The sequence below is a fragment of the Pelodiscus sinensis genome, chromosome 3, assembly GCF_049634645.1.
Source record: "Pelodiscus sinensis isolate JC-2024 chromosome 3, ASM4963464v1, whole genome shotgun sequence".
Taxonomy (NCBI): domain Eukaryota; kingdom Metazoa; phylum Chordata; order Testudines; family Trionychidae; genus Pelodiscus; species Pelodiscus sinensis.
Genome location: NC_134713.1, coordinates 156,809,637 through 156,835,070, shown reverse-complemented (window position 1 = coordinate 156,835,070; position 25,434 = coordinate 156,809,637). Strand labels below are relative to the sequence as shown.

The 25,434-nt window shown below is 45.8% G+C and overlaps 1 long non-coding RNA gene across 1 annotated transcript in view; it reads left to right on the top strand.

The window, feature by feature from the left end:
- The window catches only part of LOC142828032 (uncharacterized), an 88,692-nt gene that overhangs the window by 55,563 nt on the left and 7,695 nt on the right, over nucleotides 1–25,434 (top strand). The window contains exon 2 of the long non-coding RNA XR_012902949.1: nucleotides 23,751–23,942. This is a non-coding gene — a long non-coding RNA (uncharacterized LOC142828032). The remainder of the gene's footprint in view (nucleotides 1–23,750; nucleotides 23,943–25,434) is intronic.

Below are 25,434 nucleotides of genomic sequence, written 5' to 3'. Positions count from 1 at the left end.
GGTACATTAAGGTCAAGTCTTTGTGCATGTCATTGGCCATTTAGATGTTTAACTTGCCAATTATGTACACAAGCACCTGATTTTCTTGTGCAGTCCAGGTAACTACATAGACCACACATAATTGTATGTGTGTTTTTGTGTCTAGATCTATATCCTCCCTTTCTAAAAATGTGATGTTCAGAAGCTATTAGAAGGATGGAGTTTGCAGTAATAGGAAATTCCCATGGCATGATTTTAATTATACGCATCTATGAATTATATGAATTAATTATATGAGGAATAAAGTCACTTCCAATGCTATAAAATTGACCAAAGTCAAGTTCAATTTTTTTTGTAATTGGTAAGAATAAATGGATCTAGTTGTTCATTTTTAGCTCAGCACCGGGGTCCAGAAACTAGAGCTGGAATATGCAGTTGTGAGACATATTAACAAACATTGGAAAAATGCAGCCATTTTAGTCCTCAGCTGGTGTGTATCCCTTCCTCATAATCAAGCATGTTAAATGAGTCCACGTGGGAATCATTCAGGAGGTTTATTTCCCTTGGATGTGAAATTCTGAAGACAAGAGATGATTTATAATACTGTAAATGGAGTGGTTTGTGTTCTGTAAGGAAGTCTTAAATCTTGGTTTATTCAAAGATTTGCTGTTGTATAAACATAACACATATGACACCATTTTAAGAAACTGTAGGACTGTTCCTGTCAGGAAAGGGATTGATTTCAACAGGGCTACTTGTGGAGTAAGATAATACTCAGCATGAATAAAGCACCTGGCTCATATTGCCATTTCATTCAAAAGTATCCAAACTCAATCTACAGACAAAATATGTAAGTGTGAATCCCTACCCTCACCTCCTTTGCTATAAAAAGTCCTGAAGAAGAGAGAAACTGGTGTTTTATTGTATCAGCTGCTGGGATGTTTTGGAGACCATAATTAAGGTGTACGGTTTAATTACAAACATAATTTAATTACGAACGTAATTTATGTTACAGTGCATTGTGAGGCAAACATTCTGTTGACATCATTAACATGGGACAATTTGGGCTGTGCTCACAAAAGCTCATGATACCATCTACATGTTTTGTTAGTCTTTAAAGTGCTACCAGACTATTTGTTGTTTTTTTAAGTTTATCCTGCACAGACTAACTCGGCTACCCCCTGAAGCTTCTTATACATATTTGTAAGTGATCATTTTAATATTCTTCAAAGTGAACCCTGATAGGCATAGCAGGTACAGGTACGTTCAAAGCTATTCAGTCCATTTAATTTCTGATGAACATTTGTGTCATTCCAGTTCATCGCTTCTCTGTTATTTATTTATATTGTGCTTTGTTGATGAAACTGCCACTTCTTCTCTTCTTTTACAAATTGTGCTAATGGGCAGGTCTGATACTTTAACAGAAAAATAATCTAGGGATCTAATCAGTCCAAAGGGTATGCATGCATAATTTCCTTTGAAATCAGTGGGAATTATCCATTCCTTTCCTGGATGATCTGGACCAAGATCTAAGCATGGGCTTTTAGATGGAAATTAAAAGTGAATTAATCCAATTCACTTTCTAGTTGAACCAGAATAAAGGGATTCTGTCTCTAAGAAGCAGTCTAAGTAGAAATTAATCCAAAATTGTAAATTTGGATCTAGATCTAGATTTGAACTCACAGTCCTGAAGTTCATGCATATTTGAATCTGGGACTTTGGTTCAGACCATTGTTTTGCTTCAGCTGCAAAAGATAGATCCAGTTTAGATTCCAGACACCAGTGGATGTTTCAATTTGGTTCAGGACCATATCTGCTTATGAAATCAGTTGTCTGTTTTTAAAATTATTTTAGTTTTGGGTGATTACTCGAATGCCTGGCTTATTTCCAGACATGGCCCCTGTCGTGTAACTGATGTGGTCGGTGCTGAGTGGTATAAGAATATGCACACAAAAGTGAAGGAATGTTTGGCAGTGACAAGGTGCTGAAAGGCAAGAGTGTGAAGGATGCCAAGCTTTCTTGCCTTTTCCTCTCCACAGAAAGTGCTGAAGAGACAATGTAACAGGATATGTCCTCTTACCAGATCTACTGCATCCCCAATCTGGTGCATACAATATGAGTCTACTAAATCAAGGGCTTTCATCGTGCTTTATATTATGACTCCACAGTTAAGCACAAGAGACTCCTTCTCTGGTGCACACTAGATCACCGATTATTTGTTCTCACAGTATTGCAAAGAAGGTGTCTTAGGAATTGGCAATATAGTACCCTATACAACGCCTCTCCTAGAATAAAATTCTACTCCAAATGAAGTCAGCAGAAAAAGTTTATTTTACTTCGGAGCTGAAGATACAGAAACCAGGGAACAGGATCTAGGAGCACTGATTCTGCTTGAACATTCTATTTTCCCCATCAATGATCACTGCAGTGCAAGCATCCTCTGCCATTTCTGGCCTCCTGGGTAATTTTACTTCTGTCCATTAACAATACTACTATTGAATTCTTAACTCTTAGGGTATGTCTACGCTACAGCGTTATTTCGAAATATCTTCATTCGTAATAGTTAATTCGAAATAAGATATTTCAAAATAATGCATCTACACAAAAAATGCAGTTCGAAATAGCGTTTTGCTATTTCAAAATACCACGTCCACACCGAGTGGACACTGATTTGCATTTAAGGCCGGCCGGAACCAGGTCAGGCAGGGCATCAGGTCAGGACTTACCCCGTGGGTCTGCTGCCTGAGCCTATCTGAGGCCTATGCTTAAAGGGACACCTCTCCCACCCCCAGACAGCCAGTTCTCGGGTTTCCTTGCTTGCTTGCCTACCTCGATGCGGGACAGCAAAGCATTTGTGTCTCTGCGTGTTCTGGTTGCCCTCACTCGGGACACCACAGCATTCTACAACATGGAGCCAGAGCTGCCTCTGGGCACTCTGGTGCTTCTCGTGGATGCATTGCTACCAGCCTGGCTGCACTTTCTGCATGCTTCCATCCAGGAAGTCCATCGGGAGGCTGTCAGTATCCAGGAAGCCCTGCGGGAGAGCTTCCACCCTGAGGAGCACTAAGAGCCTCCTTGGTCTGCCCCACTGGGGGCTTGTGCCTCATTCCTCCCTCATGTCCGTCCACTTACCCACCCTCCTCCCAACCCGTCTAACCTGATGTCAAATAAAAAACACATTTTTTCATAAATCCAAACAAAACTAGGGGTGGGGGTGAAACTCTGGGGAGACTGAGGAAAGGAGGCAGGAGAGGGGAGGAGAGATGGTGGGAGAGGGGAGGTGGAAACCTGGGAGGAGGGAGCTAGAAGGGGGAAGTAAGGGGAAGAAGGGGAAGCTCAGGGTTTAGGGGTGAAGGTCTTTCTGGGCCAACTGTCTCCCAGCACAGTGGGATGGGGAGGAGGGTGTGGAGGTTGAGGTGGAGGGTGAGAAGTTTGAGGAGGGAGAGGCAGGAGGGGGAGAAGGAGTGGGAGGAGGAGCGGTAGCTGGGGAGGCAGCAGGCGCTGGAGCGGCAGGAGGCAGCATGCTCTGCACCAGGGTCTGCAGACATTGCCCATGTCTGGTATTCTCTGATTTTTGTTCACTGGACAAAGAACGCAAATATAGGACTGTCCGGTAGACTACCGAACACCTGGCAACCCTACATACACCTATCCAGCTGGAATTCTCTTTATCTCCTTCACATTTCACAAAAGTAATGGCTGCAAAACATAACTTCTATTTTTTAACCAAAGACAACGATTTATAAAGATTGTATTACCTGAGGTTACAAAAAGGACATTCCAAATAGCAAAGAAAGTATCAAATTATGAAACACCTATTCATTAAGGCAAGGCTACTCAACTTTGGAAGCCCTGGGGGCCACAATGATACTCATAGCCCATGCTGAGGGCAGCAACTTAAGTGTGGTTGTATATTCGTGCAAATATATATGCAAATAGCTACGTTCATACTGATGGGCATAAATACAAAGATTAAGGCAAGACTACACATCATGCAGGCCCCATTTAAATCAGTTCTCCTGATATTAATAAAATGCAATATTTACCTGATTTCCACCAATATGACAGCACTTTTAATGAGCAGTGACAGTCCAGAAATTTAACTACTAAAACATATATCAACAGAAGACCATTATATTGATTACTTTTTTGTTTTGGCTTCACAACAGTCCAGGAATTTAACTATTGAAACACATATCAACCCAAACCACACAGGAAACCCAAACCGTACCATGGGCTGCAAACGAATGGGTTGTGGGCCACATGTTGAATAGCCCTGTACTAAGGAATAAAAAGTGCTAGAAGGGGTGAGTGAACCAGCTAAGTACAGGTTGAACATCCCTGATCCAGCACGGTTGGGACCTGGCTGGTCCTGAATGACAGAATTTGCCAGACCAGGGGAGATAACCCCTGCCACCGGCCCCAAGCCAGCTGACTTTGCAAATGCTAATGGTTATGGTTGCAACCAACCTGGGTTGGTTTTGAACCACCAGCAGCTGAGAGCTGACAAGCTGCTTATACCATAGCCAGTCCTTTAGTTGTAGTATTTTTAAACGAATAATAATAAATTTTAAACTATTCAAAGCTGGCACTTTCTCTCCCCCCCCCCGCCGCCGCCGCCGCCGCCAATGGTGCATTAACAATGAACCATTCATTCTGCGGGGATGAGAGTGATTCCACTGCATGAGGCAACCTCAGTTCACAATTACAGTTAGGAATATTCAGCCCATCATCACTGTGATGGGGCGCCGCCACCCCGCACCCCGAGCTGCTCTGTGCCTGCCATGTATGCGGCGCATGGAGTCTGGCATGCCGTGTGCGCTGGGTGTTTGTGTGTCGTGGTTCAGCTGCATCACTTCGTGGCTTTGGAAGCTGGGAGCAGCGGCTGCCCCACAACCACGCCCGACGTGATGCAAGGACAAGGGGGCGGGGTCGAGAGGACTCAGGGAGGTGACGTCAGAAGGACGCCAGCAGGGGGGTGGAGGATGCGAGACTTAAAAAGGGTAAACAGCAGTGGGAAGGGGGAGAGGGAGGAGGGATGGCACGGGGAGCAGAGGAGACCCAGGGGGCATTGGGTGGTTGGGGAAAAGAGGCGGAGGGACGGCCTGTGCGCCACCAGGGTGAGGATGGTGGGTGTGCAAGGCAGCAGCTGGGGGAGAGTGGGAAGGAAGTAGCCCAGTGCAGGGAGTATTGGTAAAGCCCGTGGGCTGGCGTGTTTCAGTGGGAAGCCCCGCCAGCTGGACAGGAACATGGATACTGCCTGTCCTTAGGGCCCCCCTCTCCCACCTGCCAAGAGCGGGAACACTGGATTAAACTGTACATTGATGAAAGTTTATATGGGCTGCCACAGGTGCTGGTGGGACCTTGAAACCTATACTTGAGGCGGACTCTAAGACTCGTACCGGGGGAGAAGACAAGTGAATAAACCCACTCGTTAATAATCACAATTAAATAAACAGATTGTCTGAATACCCCGCCAGGTATTCTTATAAATCTTTCTTTCTTTGCTTTGCATTGCTAGTATTACCTATTTATTAACAGGGCTTGACAAACCACGGCGAGAGCTACTCACCACCCCCGCACTGTGAATGCGCGCATCGGAGTAGAATCAGGCGAGTAGAATCAGCGGTTTGTCGAGCCCTGCTTATTAATATACAGTATCCGCAGACAATACCTCTACTGGAATTGTCTTGGTGAAAAGTGAATCCAGATATGTACATAGAGGCATTGCATCAAGGTACAGGAGGCCATCTGCACCTGGAATTCAGAATTCAGTTCTGTGCACTTAGTATCAGGAAAATAAATATGTAAGCAGGGGCTGAACTGTTGCTTGCTGTCAGCCAGCTAAAAGGAGGGGTGGATGTGCCCACTACAATTGTTTAGCTCTGTAAGGTAATTAACTGTTAACTGTTGACATGTAAATACTGCTCAGGAGAGAATCTGAGGTGTGGCTATGTAAATCCCATTCAGCCAGGGCTGAAGGAAGGTCAGTGTTGGAATGGAATGTGGAGAATTGTATATAATTTGGGACTGTTGTGGGGGTCACTAATCATGCTACCCCCAAATGTGGGAACTGTAAAACATGCCACCAGTGCTTGCAGGAGAGACACCACCATCATGGTAAGAGGTCTCAGAAGAACAAGCCTCCCCCCTTCCAGCACTGAGTGAACTGAGCTGGGGGAAGGGTTAAAGGGTTTGAGTCAGCCTGTGTCACACCTGCCAGGTGTGAGCTATAAGACTGGCCCAGCCTGCACCTTTCCTCCTTTGTTTTAAGGACAGACCTAAAGCAGACTCTCTGAGGAGACTTTTCTTTTGCTAGTCCAGTGAAAGCTGGATTCATTTGCCAGTCCAGCTGGTGGCTAGAGAACTGAAATCACTGGTTTGGATGAGAGCCAGGCCTATTGCAGCCAGTGAAGTGGCAGCGACCAGTGATGTGGGGAGGAGCGGCCACCAGTGGTGTGGCATGGAGTGGTGGCAGGCAAGGCGCGGCAACCAGCAGCGTGGTGTGGAGTGGTGTCAGGCCAGGAGTGGTGACCAGTGGTGGCAGATGAGGAGCAGCGGCAGGCGCCCAGCGGAGCATCCAGTGGCGTGGGACGAGACAGCTGGTGGAGCGTGGCAGAGTTTCGTATAAGGTGCCCACTATCTATCCCTCCACCCCCATTTCTATCCAGGTTGGGAGGTGAAACCCTGCGGTGAACTTTGGGACTCTGGGTGGCATGGACCAGGGACAGAGACTTTTGGGGTGTCGGACTCTTTGGACTTTGGGTGATTCTTGGCTGGGGTGGGGGCTTGGCTCATGTTTGGGTTATGAACTGTGTTTGTGGTGTTTTCCCCAAGTTAATGCCGTATGACTTCTCTCTCTGTTTCATTAAATCTTTCTTTCCTACACTCAGACTCAGTGCTTGCGAGTGGGGAAGCATTGCCTCTCAGAGGCGTCCAGGGGTGCGTGAATTTCCCAGATTACTGGGTGGGGGTTCGAGCCGGTTCTATCTGAGATGGACCCCAAGATATTGAACCCAGCCCTGGTTACTGCCAGGTCTACCCGGCAGAAGGGTTACATTTTGGGGGCTTGTCCAGGATTTACTGGGTCAGTACCCCTCGCAAGCACATGTTGAGTGACTTGCTGTTGTGGGAAATAATTGTGATTTGTATTTGAGGAAATTACTGTTTGTATCATGGCTTGTCTGTCAGGTTTGTTGGGCCCTGGCTCAGAAGCCTCTAGCTCAGAGGCAGCAACCTCAGCAGATGATTGGGCAAATGCCCTGGGGCAAATCTTGGAGAACTGTGTGCTATCCCGTGCTATGGCAAGCTCCTATTGTAAGTTAAGATTATTCCCTGGGGAAGAGGAGTTTGAAACCTGGCTAGAACACACCACTGAAATGCTAGAGCAGTGGGCTGTGCCAGACAGAGAAAAACGAAGATGTTTCGTATACAATCTCCGGGGCCCTGCTTGGTCCTGGGGAGAGGAGGGTCCTGCTGCTCTCAGAGGATCAGGTGTGGGCCAAGAGCCTTCAGCCTCTAGGGTCTGTGGCTCTGGGGGGTCCCCTGGCTCAGGGTCCCCTCCTTTCCTAAATTTTCTAAATTTTGTTCCTCTGGTTTCCCGAGCAACGCCAGATAAGTCCAGCTAGTTATTGTATAAAACAGACTTCCAAGGGAAGGCGGTGAAAGCTGCATTGGGGGTTCACAAGACTTTATAATTTAGACTGGACAACATCCTAAGTAAGGTACAATAGGGAATTGTTCTATACTGGATGGATGGCCTTTGCCATCTCTAATTTCTATTATTTTAACATTCCCTCAGAAGAAAAAGTACCTTTCTCACTGGCCAGTAAGAAATTACAGCATTCAGAGAGCTTGTGGAAGATGTACTGAAAAATGTCCATTTCTGACTGTTGGCTATATGATGAGGCAATTATTTGTAATGTACTGCTACCTACTGCTTCTCTTTTCATTGAAAAAGCCAATCTCCATTAGCAGTATGGAGCTATGACACATCATTTAACAGTTCTGATTCCATCCACTTGAGGTAAGTGGTATGCATAGTCAGTTCATTGTAATATTTACATCATGACTATGAGTAACTAAATCGAAACGGTAAACAAGCTTTTATATTATCCTGTTTATAACAAGTAGATAGGATTACAATACCAAGAAATAGGACATCAGGTCTGATCTTGCTACACTAAGAGCAATAAGTGCAATAGAAAGACCATTATTATAGTTCTGTGGTTATTTTATGAAAAATGGGAACTGAACTAATGGAGGAAGTATATAATAAATGTTCAGTGGAGTTAATATGGTTTAAATATGGAAACATTCTTAAAAATATAGTGGAGGTTTGATTACAAGTTATTCATTATAATTTATGTTATGGAGTGTACCTTACTCTGGAGCTTAATGTTCTAGCTAGTTATAGTACTGATAATAGCATGTGTTGGTGTTCTAAGATCTAATAGAGTTCATTTCTCCTTGTATCTTTCTATAGAAACATTAATTCATTTGGCAACATGCTTGTGAAGTACTTCTGAAACACTGAAGAAGGATATTTTTACAACTGCTGCTTTGTGTATTTTGGGTCTTATGGATGATTTATCACTTGCTAAATTTGAAATCCAAATTGTGGATTTGGCTGTAGCTGTTGCCAAAAAGCAAATACTGCAGTGCTGGGAAGAAGTGAAGAGGCTATCATCATCTCCTTGGGTTTTATCTTTATTCAGACAATGTTTTTATTTTAAGTTATATCTAAACATATAGTCCACTAAAACTAACCGCTGTCAGTAAAAGAGTTCTGTTTCTTTCACCAATAGAAGCTGGTTCAATAAAAAATATTATCTCACCACCTTGTACCTCTAGTAAAATTATTTTCATATACCCATGGTGGGGAAGGAGGCAAAACAGAAAGATGAGCTCATTACCACTGAAATCAAAGTAGAACCTTTCCCAGGGTCAGCCTATACATTTTGGCCTGCATTCTTTTGTTCGCTAAGGCCATCATGCACAGTGCAAAGTAGCTTTAATTCAACTGGACATTTGGGAAGACTTCTCCATTGTCTCACTGCTGTTAGAAGCAAGGTGGTTATCTCCTGTTCAGATATAAATTCTATATAACTCTAATATAAAGGCAAAAGTTTCAAAGGGGTAGCCATGTTAGTCTGGCAAAGCCTACGAATGGCAGACCTGAACCTCTGATATACTCAGGCCTCTGTTTCCTTAAGGGATCTTATGCCAGCAATTCCAGCAACATAATCCCTCTTGCTCTAACATATGCTGGGGATAAGGCGGCCTTATCTCACAAAGCGGTAACCATTCCCCCTGCAGTCACTCCCGTCCAAGTGCACTATTGGCACTTAATAATGATCATAATAATTAATTAATGCCCCAGATACTTCAATGTGATTGAGAAGCGCATAACACAGTTCAAGAGAAAATTGGACAAAAATGGCTTTAAACAGTTTTTTGCACTTGTGTAGTGTTGAGCCAGCTGTGTGGTTGGCCAGTTTCCCAGTGTGAGTTAGAGCAGCCAGGTACAATTTTTCCTAATACATTAACAAGAAAGATTAATATAGAAAAGTACATAATGATTTTATTTGTTTTAAAAAAAAAAACCCAACACAGATTGATGGTACTAAATGGGACAGGAAAGGAAAAATGAAATGGAAAGTTCAAGATGAGGTTGATATCATACAGGGTCTAAATTAAATGTCATCCCAGAAACTACAAAAGAAGTCAGAAGTACCAATGCAGACACTGGGCAGAGGTGAATGAAAGACAAGGATCAACACAATCATAATATTTTTGGATGTCTGGGAAGTATTTGCCACAGCGCACAATTGAATTATATTTGGACAGAACTTGAAGAAAGATTTTGCCCCCACAAAGTAGCCCACGGTACAGCACAAAATCTCAATGAACAATAAACTGTAATTTGAATAATTGTGTGATAATATGAGAAAAAAAATCTCTTCACAAACTTTAACTTTTTGGGGAAAAAATCAAAAATATTTGAGTCAGTGTTGGGAATGGATTGGAAGACACACAGTGCCCTGATATGTGGTTAGTTTTTTGATCCTTTATAATGTGTGATAGGATGTAGGGGCACTCCCCACTTCCCAGTGAAAAATGGGTTAATAGCTTGCATTTCCCTTTCTGTCACTGAGGGGCTAGAATTAAGTTCTATAGATTGTTTGCTTGGCTAACATAGGAGAGAGGATGTTCATGTTACAAAGGCTGAGCTTCAAATTTGCTGGTTTTTGGACTGGGTTGAACCACAACCTTGAGGAGTTTTGTTTCCTTTTCCACTTCTGCTTATGTTTATAAACTTTACCTCTTCAAGAAAATAGTTTCATTCCACCAATTTATAAATTTGGCAATATTTAAAAATGCTAAAATAACAGATTATGATTCTCACAAAAACAAGGTTGAGGAGTACACATGTAATTTCAATAGATAATCTTTGATGAATAAATTAAAATAGTTCTTTGTTTTGGTTAGAAGCATTTCCTTTCAGAATGTGCTAGCTAAACCTTTAAGCAGTGCGCTGACACATGACAACCTGACATTAAAAGTGACTTAAAAATAACACTAACCCCAGCATATTTTCATTGTCTAACTAAAGGTCTGTCCTCAGCTGGTGTAAATTAGCATAGCTCTGCTTAATTGTACCAGGCTACATCAGTTTAACAGTCTAAATCTGAGTGAAATAGATAAATGAGCATAATCAGTGATGATAAACTGTATGATTTAAATTCTCTTTTAGTAATGTAATGAGTTGACAGGGTCACAGTGACATAGCCAAATTCTTTTGGCCTTGGCCTGTATTTTTGGAAAAACCACCTTCTTTTCATGGGTTAAACACCTGTTGTCTTTCCCCTTCAAATCAATCCTTTAACTATTTGTACCTAGCTTTCATCACAGAACTTCTTAGGTTCTGTCTGTTTTATAAATGTTTTATTTCCATGAAGTACTTCTACAGAAAATAAAATCTCTCTCCAGGCACACCAAAAATTCCATAAATAATTTTTTTTTTAAAAAATCCAGCTTTCAAACAATAAATCACAAAAACAAAGCAAACCACTTCTTCTACCTCCTGAAACCTCTCAAATGGCGTATAGTATTATTTGCACTTTAGAAGGCTGATGTGATCTTGAATTAATACTTCTGCCCTAGAACCTTTGCAACACTGAGACATGTATCTTATGAGATGATCTTAGCCACATTTTTTTCTTAAATACACACAAACCTGTCATGGGGCGTTCATCCTACACATGCCCTGAGGGACTTAACATAGGTGAAGAAGGGGGCCAGTTAACCAAACAGGCCCAGCTGAAGAGCAATGAGCTGGACTGGGATATAAAGATAGGAAGTGTAATGGAGGGATACTGCAAGGAAGTAGTCTCTGTTCAATCACAGGAGAAGGGAGGTGTTTTGGGGGTTACAAAGCCAGAGTAATGTACAGTTATCCCCTGGGAGGAGGGAGCATTGGGGCTGGTAAACCCAGAGAAGATGGGAAGCCAAAAGTTTAGGAAAGGCTTGTGGAAAAGGTGGTAATGTCTGGAATGGACCTGACCTTGACTGCAGATTAGAGCTGGAATCTGGAGTAGACGGTAAGCCTGATTTCCCTTGCAAGCCATTGAAGAAGTGGCACCAGCTGGCCTATGAATAGAAAGACTGCTTGAGCCTTTCAGCCTTGGATATCTTGGAAGAGGAGAACATATGTGATGTGGCTGGAGAGCTCAGCCATGCACACTGAGCATTTTGCCTTGCTGAGAACTAGGAAGAAAAGGCAGAGCATGCAGTAAGGGGAGGAAAGTAGCCATCAAACTTTGAATCAGTTAATCCCCAAAGCAACCAAAAAGAGGTCCCCTAGCGGTGAGCAGACCTGGTGACACTCCCAAAGAAACAAATATTTCACAATTGGAAAATGTTTTCTCAGGGAACTTTCTCCCTGTTTTTACTAAAAGTGTCAGGCTTCCCTTGATGCTTTCAGACCTGATCATCTGATGCCTTCACAGCATGATTCAGGCATCCCCCTCCTGAACTATATCGAAGGTGTCCCACACTGTTAGGAAACTGACTAAGCTGGGTCTGCTCATAAACAACCCTCGGGAGTAGACTGCCAAGTTTCCTGCAGCTGGCTGATATCAAATAAACACGCTGTCTTCAAACAGGCTTATGCCTGTTAGAGCCAGGTCTATAGTATCCAATCAGCTCCCAGGAGTCAGGCTGGTTGAAGAGAAGGCACAGCACTCAACTCAGATCGTGTTCTCTTAGCCTTCCACTAACATCTAGTTCCCAAACCTCAGCCATAGCTGAGATGCACAACCCTGGGGATGGAGGTAAAGGTGGCTTTAAACTATCTTGAAATCCTTTGATCCTGGGGATGCTGAGCACCAATCTGATCCCTTGGCATCAAATCCAGCAGCTTGGTGGTGGTTCTAATTTGTGAGCTGTTAATGGTCCCCAGACATCAATATGACAGTCAGAGATTGTTGGTGCATGGGCAAACTTCTATCACATCCTTTTTTCCCCCTGCCAGGACGTAGTGTTGTCTAGAGGAACCTTGGCCTAGGTGGATGATGGGGTGATGTAGGAGGCATTAGTAATAATTCTACACTACCAGCATATTCCCCTACGTAGAGGGATGACCCTAATACATCTGAGGATTAGATCTCTAGTATATGTAAATATAGGTGTTATGGGTGTGGGGAGTGGGGCCACATAGCGGCACAGTACCCCAACCAGGAAGAGCCAATGCAGTGTAATCCAGGAGATTGGGGAGACACGTGGGTGCTACTCAATCTGGTGGAGGTTGCCGTTACCTCAATTATAACAGGCCAGTAAAAGTAAATGGGGTAGTAACTATGGTGCTCATAGACTCCGGCAGCACTATCACATTGATTTCTGGCAAGGTAGTCAAGCCTGCCCAGTTAGCACAGGCTGAACGGCACTTGTGTGTATGGGACTGTTAATCACTGCCCCATCATATCAGTGAAAATAGAAATCCAGGGGAACACCAATAAGGTAAGTGCACGGGTTATCCCCCACCTCCCGTACCCTGTGCTTATTGGGAGGGATTTTCCTGGATTTGAAGGTCTGCTCCCCTGGAAAGGCAAGAGGGAGAGAGACTCCCTGAGTCAGGGGAAACGCCCACGGAAAAATGTTACCCTCCTTTGTTCCCGGACATGTCCTAGGAAGTATTCCCCACCCCTGGAAGAGGCAAGAAGACCAAGAGAGAATGGAGGGCTGCCAAGGCCTTAGGTACCCATGTGATGTAGTGGGGGTGCTGTCCACTCTTGTGGCCCTGGATCCACTCTGGTTTTGCATTCACTGGTTGCTGTGTTGTGCTGGGTGTGATCCCTACTGCCCTAGTCTGGTCTGCAGTGACTCTGTGTGTATCTGTGTGTGCAGTGCCCAGCAGGGATTGGATCCCGACGGGGAAGCACGTAGGCAATGGCCCAGTCAACCTGACACCTGGGCTAGATGGAGGAATCTGAACAAAGCAAGAAGCGGGGCTGCCTGGGGGCTGAGTGACCAGTTGCTGGGAGTGTGAGTTAGTCTTGGCTGGGTAGGATGAGGAGAGCAGACTGAGAGCACTAAAGGGAGGTGCAGAGCCCGTGAGCCCTTCCTCCCAAGAGGAATAAGGCTGTTTGCTCTTGGTGTCTGTTCTAACATCACTCCTACGCTACGCTGTGTTTCTGAGAACCAATAAAACCTTCTACTCTACTGCATATCTGGCTGCAGATGGGAGTGCAGGGTCGGGGGCTCCCCAATGTGCTGTCACAATCCGAATCTTGCAACAGGCACAAAAGGCCTCCTGTGGAGGTCAATGGATCTAAGCTGCACAGGGAGAGAGCTTTGAAATACAGGACGGTCCTGAAACCAGTACCGATCCAGACCCTCTAGATTCATCCGAAACAGAAGAACCCGGGGAGTCAGGTCTACTAAGCCCTAGGAGGGCGACATTTGGCCGGGACCAGGTAGAAAACCCCAGGTATGAGAATGCCAGAAATGAGGTGGCTGAGATAGATGTGGCACATGTAAAGGGAAAATCCCAAGGTCTGGGTCCCTATTTCATAATCAAAAGGGACCTCCTATACTCGGTCACACACCTGCAGGACCAAGAGGTACACCAACTTCTGGTACCCCCAGAAGCACCAGAGGGCAATCCTGAGCCTTGCTTAGTCACCTTTTTGGGGGGCACCTGGGAGTTGAAAAAACCCGAGCAAGAATTTTACACAGGTTCTTCTGGCTGGGGGTTCATGAAGATGTTCGACGATATTGTGCCTCCTGCCCAAGTGCCAACTACACAGCCCTCACCCCCATCTAAGAGCCCCTTTGGCACCCCTGCCAATCATCGAAGTCCCATTTGAGCAGATTGCCATGGAGCTGGTAGGGCCACTGGAAAAAACAGCCAATATATATTAGTCATTTTGGATTATGCTACTAGGTACCCCAAAGCTATCCCGTTAAGAAACACAGCTTCTAAAAATCTTGCTAAAGAATTAGTAGCAATCTTCACTCGAGTGGGGCTACCCAAGGAGATAATCACCAATCAAGGGACCCCGTTTATGTCCAGGGTGATGAAAGACCTGTGCACCCTTCTCTGTGTGTGAACCCTACAGACCTCTGCCTACCATACACAGACTGATGGCCTGGTCAAAAAATTTATCAGACCGTGAAGGTCATGATCAGGTGAGTGGTAAGCAAAGACAGAAAAGATTGTGACATGCTGTTAGCCTACCTTCTATTTGCCATCCGAGAAGTTCCCCAGGCCTCCACTGGATTTTCCCCTTTGAGCTTTTGTATGACCTCAGGGCATACTAGGCATAGCCAAGGAAATTTGGGAGGAGGAGCCAAATTTCAACCACAGGAAAAAATGTATTAGAACATGCATTACAAATGAAGGACTGAATAGCACAGGTTACTCCCATTGTGCGGAAACACATGGAGGCCCAGCAGGCATATTACAATCAGCAAGCAAACATTTGGTGGTTCCAGCCTGGAGACCAGATAATGATACTAGTACCCACAGCAGAAAGTAAGCTGTTGGCCCAATGGCAAGACCATATGAAATAACTGAACCTGTGGGGGAGGTGAATTATAAGGTATGACAGCTAGGATGCAGGAAGCAAGTGCAAATATATCACATTAACCTGAAACTCTGGCAAGCACAAGAGGCCTGTATGGCGGCCCATGGAAATCTGCCCCTGACACACGACCCCTCAGTACAGATGCAGATATCCCCTGACCTAACGACCAGCCAGAATGAAGAGGTATCGGAGAGGATCCTCCGCAACCAGCACATATTCTCAACAAAACTTGGGCATACCCCCATGATGTATCATCAGATTATCACAAACCCCGGGGTCAGAGTAACAGTGAGGCTCTACCTGGTGCCAGTGGCAAAACGGGAAGAAATAAGAGTGGAAATAAAGAAGATGCTGGAGATGGGGATAATTGAAGAATCACACAGTTAATGGCCCAGCCCCACAATGCTAGTGCCAAAACCAGATGGCACAGTAAGATTCTGCAATGTCTTCCGTCAGCTAAATGAAATATCTCAGGTTGATGAGTACTTGACTCCCTGCATAGATGAACTAGTAGACTGGTTGGGCAGTGCCCAATACCTAACAACCCTGGACTTAACCAAGGGGTACTGGCAGATCCCATTATCTGAGGACGCAAAAGAGAAGACAAAGTTCTCCACTCCCAAGAGTCTGTTCCAATACATGATCTTCCCTTTTGGCCTACATGGGACCCCTGCTACCTTCCAGCACCTCATGGACAGGCTGCTACATCCACATGGTAGTTATGCTGCTGCCTCCTTGGATGATATAGTCATACACACCCCAGACTGGAAAAGGTAAGGGCAGTTCTTGATACTTTTCAACAAGCCGGCCTGACAGCAAACCCAGCCAAGTGTTCTGTGGGGTTCACAGAAGCCAAATACCTTGGTTATATAGTGGGGAAAAGCCTGACAAGACCCCAACTGAATAAGTTGGAAGCCATCCAAAGCTGGACCCAACCAAGATGAAAAAAAAAATAGGTGCAGGCATTCCTAGGAGTTGTGGGGTACTACCGGAGGTTTATTCCCCATTTTGCCACATGGGCCAGTCCCCTCACAGACTTAATAAAAACCTGTGGACCCGTTCTAGCTAAATGGTCAGATGCAGCAGAAAAGGCATTCTTGGACCTTCAGATGGCTCTCTGCAGTAACCCAGTCTTAATAGCCCCAGACTTCACCAAGGAATTCATCCTACAAACTGATGCCTCTGACGTGGGCATAGGGGCTGTCTTATCACAAACAGTCAGGGAGGAGGAACACCCTATGCTATCCTATCCCTTAGCAGGAAACTCCTCCCAAGGGAGCAGAAATATGCGGTATAGGAGAGAGAATGTCTCACTGTTAAATGGGCCATGGAAACCTTACGTTACTATCTGCTCGGATGCAAGTTTAATCTCATGACGGATCACACCCCTCACCAGTGCACACAATGAAACAAAGATGTGGCAGGGTGTTGCCCTGCATTGGCCCTTTAAGGGGCTGAGACCTGAAGTCAGGGGGAAGCCCAGCTGGAGACTATAAGAGCAGCTCCTGGGAAGAGGAGAGGGACCTGCCTGCCTGCCATGAGAGAGACTTTGGCCTAGCAAACCCAGGATACCTGGCCTGAGGCCCAGGGCTGCAAGGAGGCAGTCATGGAGGGTGGGGCTTGCATGGAGGCAGCCATGGTTCGTAAGGAGGCAGCTGCAGTAGGCTGCGGGAGTTTGAGCCAGGGAAGCCCCAGGCCATAAGTCCGCAAGGCAGGGTTGCAGGAAGCAACAGGGCAGGCAGAGTGGGAGAAGAACTGGGGGCCCTAAGGAGTAGGGAGGACCCTGGAGGATGAGCAGAGGAAGAACAATGACTTCCCCTCCCCCTCCAGAAGGGGGTGTAGACCAAGTTCAGAGTGGTCACTGCCGGAGGGCAGTGCCCGGAAGACACCACCACACCCAAAGGGGGCGTGTCGGAGCAGCCAGCTACTTCCCCAAAGCCACCCTGAGGGAAGAAGCAATGAAAATGAGTTGAACCCACTACAAAGAAAAGAATACAAGAGTGACTTAGTGTTTCTATCCCTCTGGCCATTCCAGTCTCAGGTGCAGCATAGAGCGAGAAGCCACCACGGCAACGCCAATGAGTTGCCCAGCATGCACTGTTTAATGACCCAAGTTGTCCAACCATGTGGTATTGAGCAGGGGGACAGGATGTGTGACAGACCTAAGCCAGCAGCCTGCCACACTCTGGTGGAAGGCAGGTATACAGGGCACTGGATAAGTGGTTTTCTTTTCCCCGAGTAAACTACTAGAGCCTGCTGCAATAAAATGAAGGCAGGAAAACACCTGGGGCTAGATTACTCCCTCAGGCAAGTCACTCAACACCTGCAGCCAATTACAGCCAATGGACTTGCTTTAAAAGGCCTCCCCTTGGTAAGGAGAGGGGGAAGACCTACAGTGATGGACCAGAAGGAAAAAGAAGAAGCTGTGTGTGAGCTGGTTAACAGGTATTAGAGGGAGGGGATGTGGCCCAGGGAAAAAGCTGCCAAGTTGAACATGCTTGACTGCTACTGCAGTCCCTGAGCTGGAATCCTGAATAGTGGGTTGGCCCAGGCTCCCCTGAAACCTTCCCCCTGAACTAGTCTCTTATGAGTATGGGTCACTAAACTGTGGACCCTGCTTCCTGTAAAGAGAAAGGGGTTGTATATAGGATCACAGCGAGTCTCTGAGGCTAATATTATCCACCAGTAGCATGAGATCCATGGGGAAGGCCAGAACTTTGCCACAGTAGGCGAAGTTTCATGTGTAACTGTGTTCCCTCTAAGCTGCATGGCAGCACAGCTTCCCAGGTGGTTAATCAGCCCTGCCCAGTCAGTCTCAGGGCTCAGTGCATGGAGCTGATTAATCACCTGTGAAGCTGTACTGCCATGCAACTTAAAGGGAACACTGATGTGTAATATATTTTATGCTAATTTCAGTAACAGATACTGGTAACATATGTACTCATCTTCCTGGAAGAAATTACTTTATGCTAGCACCTTTAAAGGTAACGTAATGCAAAGGAAAAGCCAATTACCTAGTTAATTTTTCCAATTAACACAAGAGATCTTCTTCCTTGGCACTACAGTACAACTAAATGGTGGTTACATTTCCACCACCTTAGGCCAGAAACCTACTGACCATTATACTTACTTTCTATACTCTGACTTTCATCCTGGTCACATTACCCAATCAATTCTTTATAGCCAGGCCCTAAGACCCAACTGGATTTGCTCCAATCCCACAGAGACAAACACCTACATGATCTCTATCAGGCATTTTTAAAACTTAAATACCCACTCAGGGAAGTGAAAAAACAGATTGTCAGAGCCAGACATCAGCTTCTTCAAGATAGGCCCAACAGACAAAATAACAGAACAGCACTCATCATCACCTACAGCCTGCAACTTAAATCCCTCCAATGCATTATTAACAATCTACAACCTATCCTGGAAAACAATCCCTCATGCTCCCGGGCCTTGGGGGAGATGGGACAATCTTTGCCTACAGACAATCAACCCCCTTACCTGAAAAAAATTCTTTCCAGTAGCCACACATCACACCTCAAATATACTCACCCAGGAACCCACCCCTGCAATAAATTCCAGTGTGAACTCTGTCCACACATCTACACAAACGACACCATTACAGGACCTACCCACGTAACCCATCACATCAGAGGCTCATACAATTGCATATCTGCTAATTTGATATATCCCATCAAGTGCCAGCAGTGCCCCTCTGCCATGTATATTGGCCAAACTAGACAGTCTCTACAACAAAGGATTAATGGAGACAAATCAGATATTTGGAATGGTAACACAGAGACATCTGTTGGGGAACATTTTAACTTGCCCAGACACTAATTAATGGATTTAAAAGTGGCTATTCTCCAAGGGTATGTCTACACACCAAAGTTATTTCGAAATAACAGCAGTTATTTCAAAATAACTTTCCTAGTGTCTACACAGCCAAACTGCTATTTCGAAATTAAATTGAAATAGCGGAGCGCTTATTTCAAAATTGGTAAACCTCATTCCATGATGAATAGTGCCAATTTCGAAACTCCTATTTTGAAATAGGGAGCCTTCAGCCCTTCTCAAGGTGCTCTGTGCCCTGGTGGCCACTCTGAGCACAGCCAGGAAAACTCCTCTCTCTTCCCACGCCCCGCTTCCCTGGAGCCCTTAAAGGAGTAGAGTCTGGCCACAGTGCCTGTGCCAGCTGCAGGCGTGCCAGCTGCAGGCCTGCCAGCCCAGAGCCAGCAGTCACTGCCCCTGACCCAGTGGCCCCAAGCATGAGCCAGCAAGTCACCGGCAGCCAACCCTCCACCACTCCCCAGGACCAGTACCCCAGGAGCCTGCCAGGGGCTGGATGCCTTCCTGGTCCAGGGTGGAGATCATGGACCTTATTCAGGTTTGGGGGGGATGCCCCCAACATCCATGATCTCCGCACTAGATGGAAGAATGCGGTCATCTATGGCAGGATAGCTGCCAGCATGGACAGCAAAGGCCACATACGCACCCAGGAGCAGGTGCAGATAAAAATAAAGGAGCCTCGGCAGGCATATGCCAGAGTCACAGGGGGCAGCTCCCAACCAGGGGCAGACCCACACACCTGCCCCTATTTTGATGCCCCGGACCGCATCCTGGGGGGCGGGACGGTCCTTAACCCCCCAGGTGGTCGCCATCCCTGGGGCAGAGGGCCCTGATCAGGGTATTGAGGAGGAGGAGAGCCAGGAGCCAGAGGAGGCCATCATCACCACTCAGATGGGCCAGGACCCCTGAGCTGCCCGAACGGACCTGTTGTCGGTGTCATCTCAGGCAGGGAGGCAACAACATGTGAATGCCATCACTGTCCCCTTATGCAGGGGGGAATGGGACGGAAACCAGGGACTGCATGTGTGGGCCTTGCTGTCCATGGATCATGCAGCAACCTGTGCATGCGCAAGCATGTGTCATGCCACCCCTGGACATGTGGCCCCAACTGGCTGCCACACAGGCCTTACCCTGTTAGCCACACATGTATGTGAGGACGCATGACATTCTTCTGACTCCGGGGTGGGACATAGCAGGACGCCCTCCCTCCACAAGGCCACTCTTCACAGAGGCAGGGAACATCTTCCCCTCCCCCCCACCATATACAACATAGGGGCATGGGTGTGCTCTCGAGTCAGATCCCACTCCCAGGGATAGCAGGACATTCTGAACATGGCCTGTGTGCAAGCACATCGGCTCTGATGGCACAGAGAATGGTCATCCTCACCTTGCAGAGTGGGGTTGGGCTTCACCCATTGTGTCCCCAGGGAGAACTGACCACTTCTCTTGGTTCTCCACAGCTTCACCAGCTGCACATGCAGGGTGCACCACAGTGCCCAGGACATCCTCCTGCACCCGAGGGCTCTGCAGGCCCACCTGTGCAGTGGAGGAGTACCAACAGAAGTATCTGGGGGCACTGCGAGCTCTGCACCGCACCCTCCAGCACTAGGTGCAAGAAGACCTGTGGCTCCAGAAGGAGCAGCTTGCCCAGGGTCGTGCCATTTTCCAGCACCTGCAGACCCTGGTGCAGAGCATGCTGCCTCCTGCCACTCCAGCGCCTGCTACCTCCCCAGCTACCACTCCTTCTCCCCCTCCCACTTCTCCCTCCACTCCCTCCCCATCTCCTCTGGGGATGTCAAGGCCCCCGCACCCACTGTGCTGGGAGACAGTTGGCCTGACGAGACCCCCCCCCAACCCTGAGCTTCCCCTTCCCCTTCTTACCCTTGCTTCCCCCTTCCAGCTCCCTCCTCCTAGGTTTTCCCCTCCCCTCTCCCACCCTCTCTCCTCCCTTCTCCTGCCTCCTTTCCCCAGTCTCCCCGTGTATTTTATTTTACATCAGGAAGGGAGATTAGGGAGGGGTAAGTGGAAGGACGTGAGGGAGGAATGAGGCACAAGCCCCCAGTGGGGCAGACCAGGGAGACTCTTAGTGCTCCTCAGAGTGGAAGTTCTCCCACAGAGCCTCGTGGATACTGACAGCCCCCCGAGGGACCTCCTGGATGGCAGCCTGCAGAAAGTGCAGCCAGGCTCACAGCAACATGTCCAAGAGAAGCACGAGAGTGCCCAGGGGCAGCTCTGGCTCCATGTTGCAGAGTGCTGTGGTGTCCCGAGTGAGGACAACCAGAGCACTCAGAGACAAAAATGCTTTGCAGTCCCTCATCAAGATAGGCAAGCAAGCGGGGAAACCTGAGAACCAGGGGTGGGAGTTGGGGTCCCTTTAAGCACAGGCCTCAGATAGCCTCAGGCAGCGGCCACACAAAGTAACTCCTGACTTGATGATCTGCCTGAACTGGTTCCAACCAGCCTTAAATGCGATTCAACATCCACTCAGTGTGGACGTGCTATTTCAAAATAGCAAAACACTATTTCAAAATGCATTTTGTGTGTAGACACGTTATTTTGAAATAAGCTATTTCGAATTAACTATTTCGAAATTAGATATTTCGAAATAACACTGTAGTGTAGACATACCCTTACAAAGTAATTTCCGGAATCAAGCAGAGAGAGAGTCTGTGGAACTAGCCTTCATATGTAAATTTGATACTATCTCTCATGGCTTGAGCAAAGACATAAACTGGATGGGCTGTTATATCAAACACCAAAATGATATCAAAAGCTAAGTATTGGGCACTTACAGCCTACTCTATTAGCCTAATTTAGTACAGACACTTTAACTGACAGGATTTTTTTTCTCTCTCCCCCTCTCCCTTCTTTTTCTGCTTTATAATTCAACCTCTGTGCATCTTGCTTCATATTTGTCATCTGAAGAAGTGGGTTGTGCCCACGAAAGCTCATGATACTATCTAACTATATTTTTGGTTAGTCTTTAAGGTGCTACAAGACCATTGTTGTTTTTTAAGTTTTTTTTAGTTACAGACTAACAGTTGCCCCTCTGAGACTAGTTAATTGTAGTTGATTTTAAACCCCATAATAATCTGTCTGGTTTCCCCTTCATATGTCTGCTAAAATGATTCACTCCAGGCTTCTTGTTACATTTTAATCCAGGTATTTTTTCTGGTTTGTTATTTTGTGAATGCTGACACCCAAAATAACTCTGTGTTTGGTGACCTCTGTGATTCCAGGATGTGAAATGATTTTTCTAGCACTGTTACAGATCCTATCATACCTTACTCTGTGTCTTCAGGAATCAATCTTTCACCTCTTTCTCTTGTATTATCAGGAATCTAGGTTGCCTAGGTATTTCAAATAATCCATTTTGTAGCTGTGGTATTTCTTGCTGTTCATTTCCACTGGAGAAGGAGAAGGGCAAGCATAATATCTATTTTTAAAAGGGGGATAAAAATATCTTAGAAATTATAGACCAGCCTAACTTCAATACCTGGAAAGATACTGAAACAAATAATTAAACAATCACTTAGTAAGCACCTAGGGAATAATAGTTTTGTGTAATAGCCAACATGGATTTTTTTTTCTCCAAGAACATATCGTGCCAAAACAATGTAATTTTCTTCTTTGATAGGGTTACTGGCCTAGTGGATGAGAGAGTGGAAAAGTAGCAGACATGATATCTTCATTGTTAGTAAAGCTTTTGACACAGTCCCATATGCTGTTCTTATAATCAAAGTAGGGAAAAGTAGTCTAGATTAAATTATTATTTAGTAGTACAAAATTGGTTGAAAAACCATAGTGAAGAGTAGTTATCAATGTTTCACTGTCAAACTGGGAGAACATATCTAGTGGGATCCTGCAGCTGTTTGTCATGAGTTTGGTATTAATTAATTATCTTCATTAATGGCTTAGCTGTGGTGTCCAAGCAGTTCTGAAGCAGTAGGCACTACAGTGGCTACTGCTATTGCAAATTAGCCACACTCAACTGGCCAAATAGCCACATGTGACTAGTGACTAGAGTGTTGGACACCATGGGCTTAGAGTATGCTTATAAAACTTGTGGATGACACCAAACTGGGTGAGATTCCTAGTGTTTTAGAGAACAGGATTAGAATTCAAAATGACCTTAACAAATTACAGAATTGATCTTAAATCAACAGATTAAATTCACTTAAGACAAAGGCAAAGTACTACATGTAAAAAGGAAAAATCAAATGCATAACTACAAAATAAGGAATAACTGAAGAGGCAGTAGTACAGGATAAAAACATCTGGGAGTTATAATGGATCACAAATTGAATATGAAGCTACATTGTGATGCAGTTGCAAAAGGGAAAGTTACTCACCTGTGCAGTAACTGGAGTTCTTTAAGATGGTCATCCCCATGGGTGCTCCACCTTAGGTGCTTCAGCGCCGCTGAGCCCAGAGCCGGAGATATGTGACAGCAGTACCCCTGGCCAGCCACACATGCAAAGAGCTGGTGTGTGTTCTGAGGAGGCTAATGTGCATGTGCAGCCAGCTCCCCCACTCAGTTCCTTCTCTACCCCAGACATGTTGTGTGCCGAAGCAGAGGGAAGGAGGTAGGGTGGAAACAGGTTGCATAGACCCCATATAAAACGTTTGACCAAAGGATGTGTGAAGATCAGATGTCCCTGTAGAGGGGCGTGTAGAGCAGAGATGGAAGCAAGGTGTACCCTTGCTCATGGAGAGATTAGCCTTGTGTAGGTTTTGTAGGTATTGTAGGATGTGAGGCACTGTGGTGTGGAGTGGTACACCAGGCCACAAATCTTTTCAATTTTTGACCGTATAACTTTCTTGTTGCAGGTCATCTGGAGTTTGTGAGGACAAGCTGTATTGCTTCAGGAAATGTCCTTTCTGTGCAGGTTAACCAGTGAGCATCCAGGCTTGGAGATGTAGCCTGTGGATGGCTGGGTGAGGAATTCAGCTGTTCTGCTGCATCAACAAGGATGTGACTGGTGGAAAGAGATGTGGTGGCCAAATGGTCATCTGTAGCAGGTACGGGTACCACGTTTGTCTGGGCCAGTTGGGTGCTATGAGTATTACTCTGGCCTTGTCATGTTTGATCTTGAGGATCACTCTGAGTGGAAATGGCGGGAACGCATATGCCACGTGTGCCATCCACTGAATGCTCAAGGGATTCCCCAGGGAGCAGGGATCTATGCCCACTCTGAAGCAGTACTGTGGGCATCGAGCATTTCTCTTTCGGGAATCCCCACTTCTTGCATAGGTGAGTTAGCATTGATTGGTTTATCTACTCGTTGTTTTGTGGGAATTGACTGCTTAGATTGTCTGCCAGTATATTGTCTTTGACTGATAGGTAGGTGGCAATCAGGTGTATATTTCATGGGATACACCATCCCCAGAAGTATATGTCCTCCTGGCACAGCTGGTGTGAACGTGCTCCTCCCTGCCTGTTGATATAATACATAGTGGAGATATTGTCTGTTAGTATTTGTACTGTTTTGTTTCAAATCAGGGGAAGAAAGTGCATGCAAACATTCCTTACGGCCCTTAATTCTAGGAGGGATATGTGGCTCCTGGTCTCATCACGGGTCCATTGGCCTTGCATGAGTTCTTGTTGTAGGTGAGCCCCCCAACCCAGTAGCAAGGCATCTATAGTGATTGTTGCTGATGGCGGTATCTGTTAAAAGGGGATTCCTACATATACATTGTTGTGTATTGTCCACCATGTAAAGGAGGATTTTATCCTGTTGGGCATAGACAGGCTTTTGTTCAAAGGCTGGATGTGAAGCTGATAGGTTGTGCATAGCCATGCTTGTAATGGTTGCATGCGTAATTTGTCATGTGGTACTACAATTGTGGCTGCTGCCATGTGCTCTAGTATTTGCAAGTATAATCGCACTGTTATACAAGGACTTGACTGTGCTGTATCAAGAGCTTGAGTGAGGTCCATCTGTGATGTGGTAAGTAGGCCCTGGCTTTTACACAGTCTATGTGTGCCCCTATGAACTCTAGAGTTTGAGTGGGGAGAGAGTACATTTGCCATATTTAGAAGTAGCCCCAGAGAGTCAAAGAGGGCTCTGATTGTCAAGACTGATTGCTGTGTTTCCTGTTGTGTAGGGCTTGTTACTAGGCAGTTGTCTAGATAGGGAAATATTGTAATTTGGTTTTTAAATAGGTATGCCATTACCACTGCGAGTACCTTTGAGAATACTTGAGGTGTAGTCAACAGTCCAAAAGGTAGCACTCTGTATTGGAAGTGTCTGTCCTTTATTATAAAATGGAGGAATATTCTGTGTGAAGGGTGGATTGATATGGGAAAGTAAGCATCCTGGAAGTCGAGGGTTGACAGCCATGCTCCTTTTCCCAGGGCAAGTATAATCATAGCCAAGGTAAGCATCTTGAAGCATTGGTATTTGATGTAGCAGTTGAATTTGCGGAGATCCAGTATAGATCTCCATACCTCTGACTTCTTGATGGTAAGGAAATAATGTGAATAGAAACCCTTGCCCCTGTGTTGTTTCAG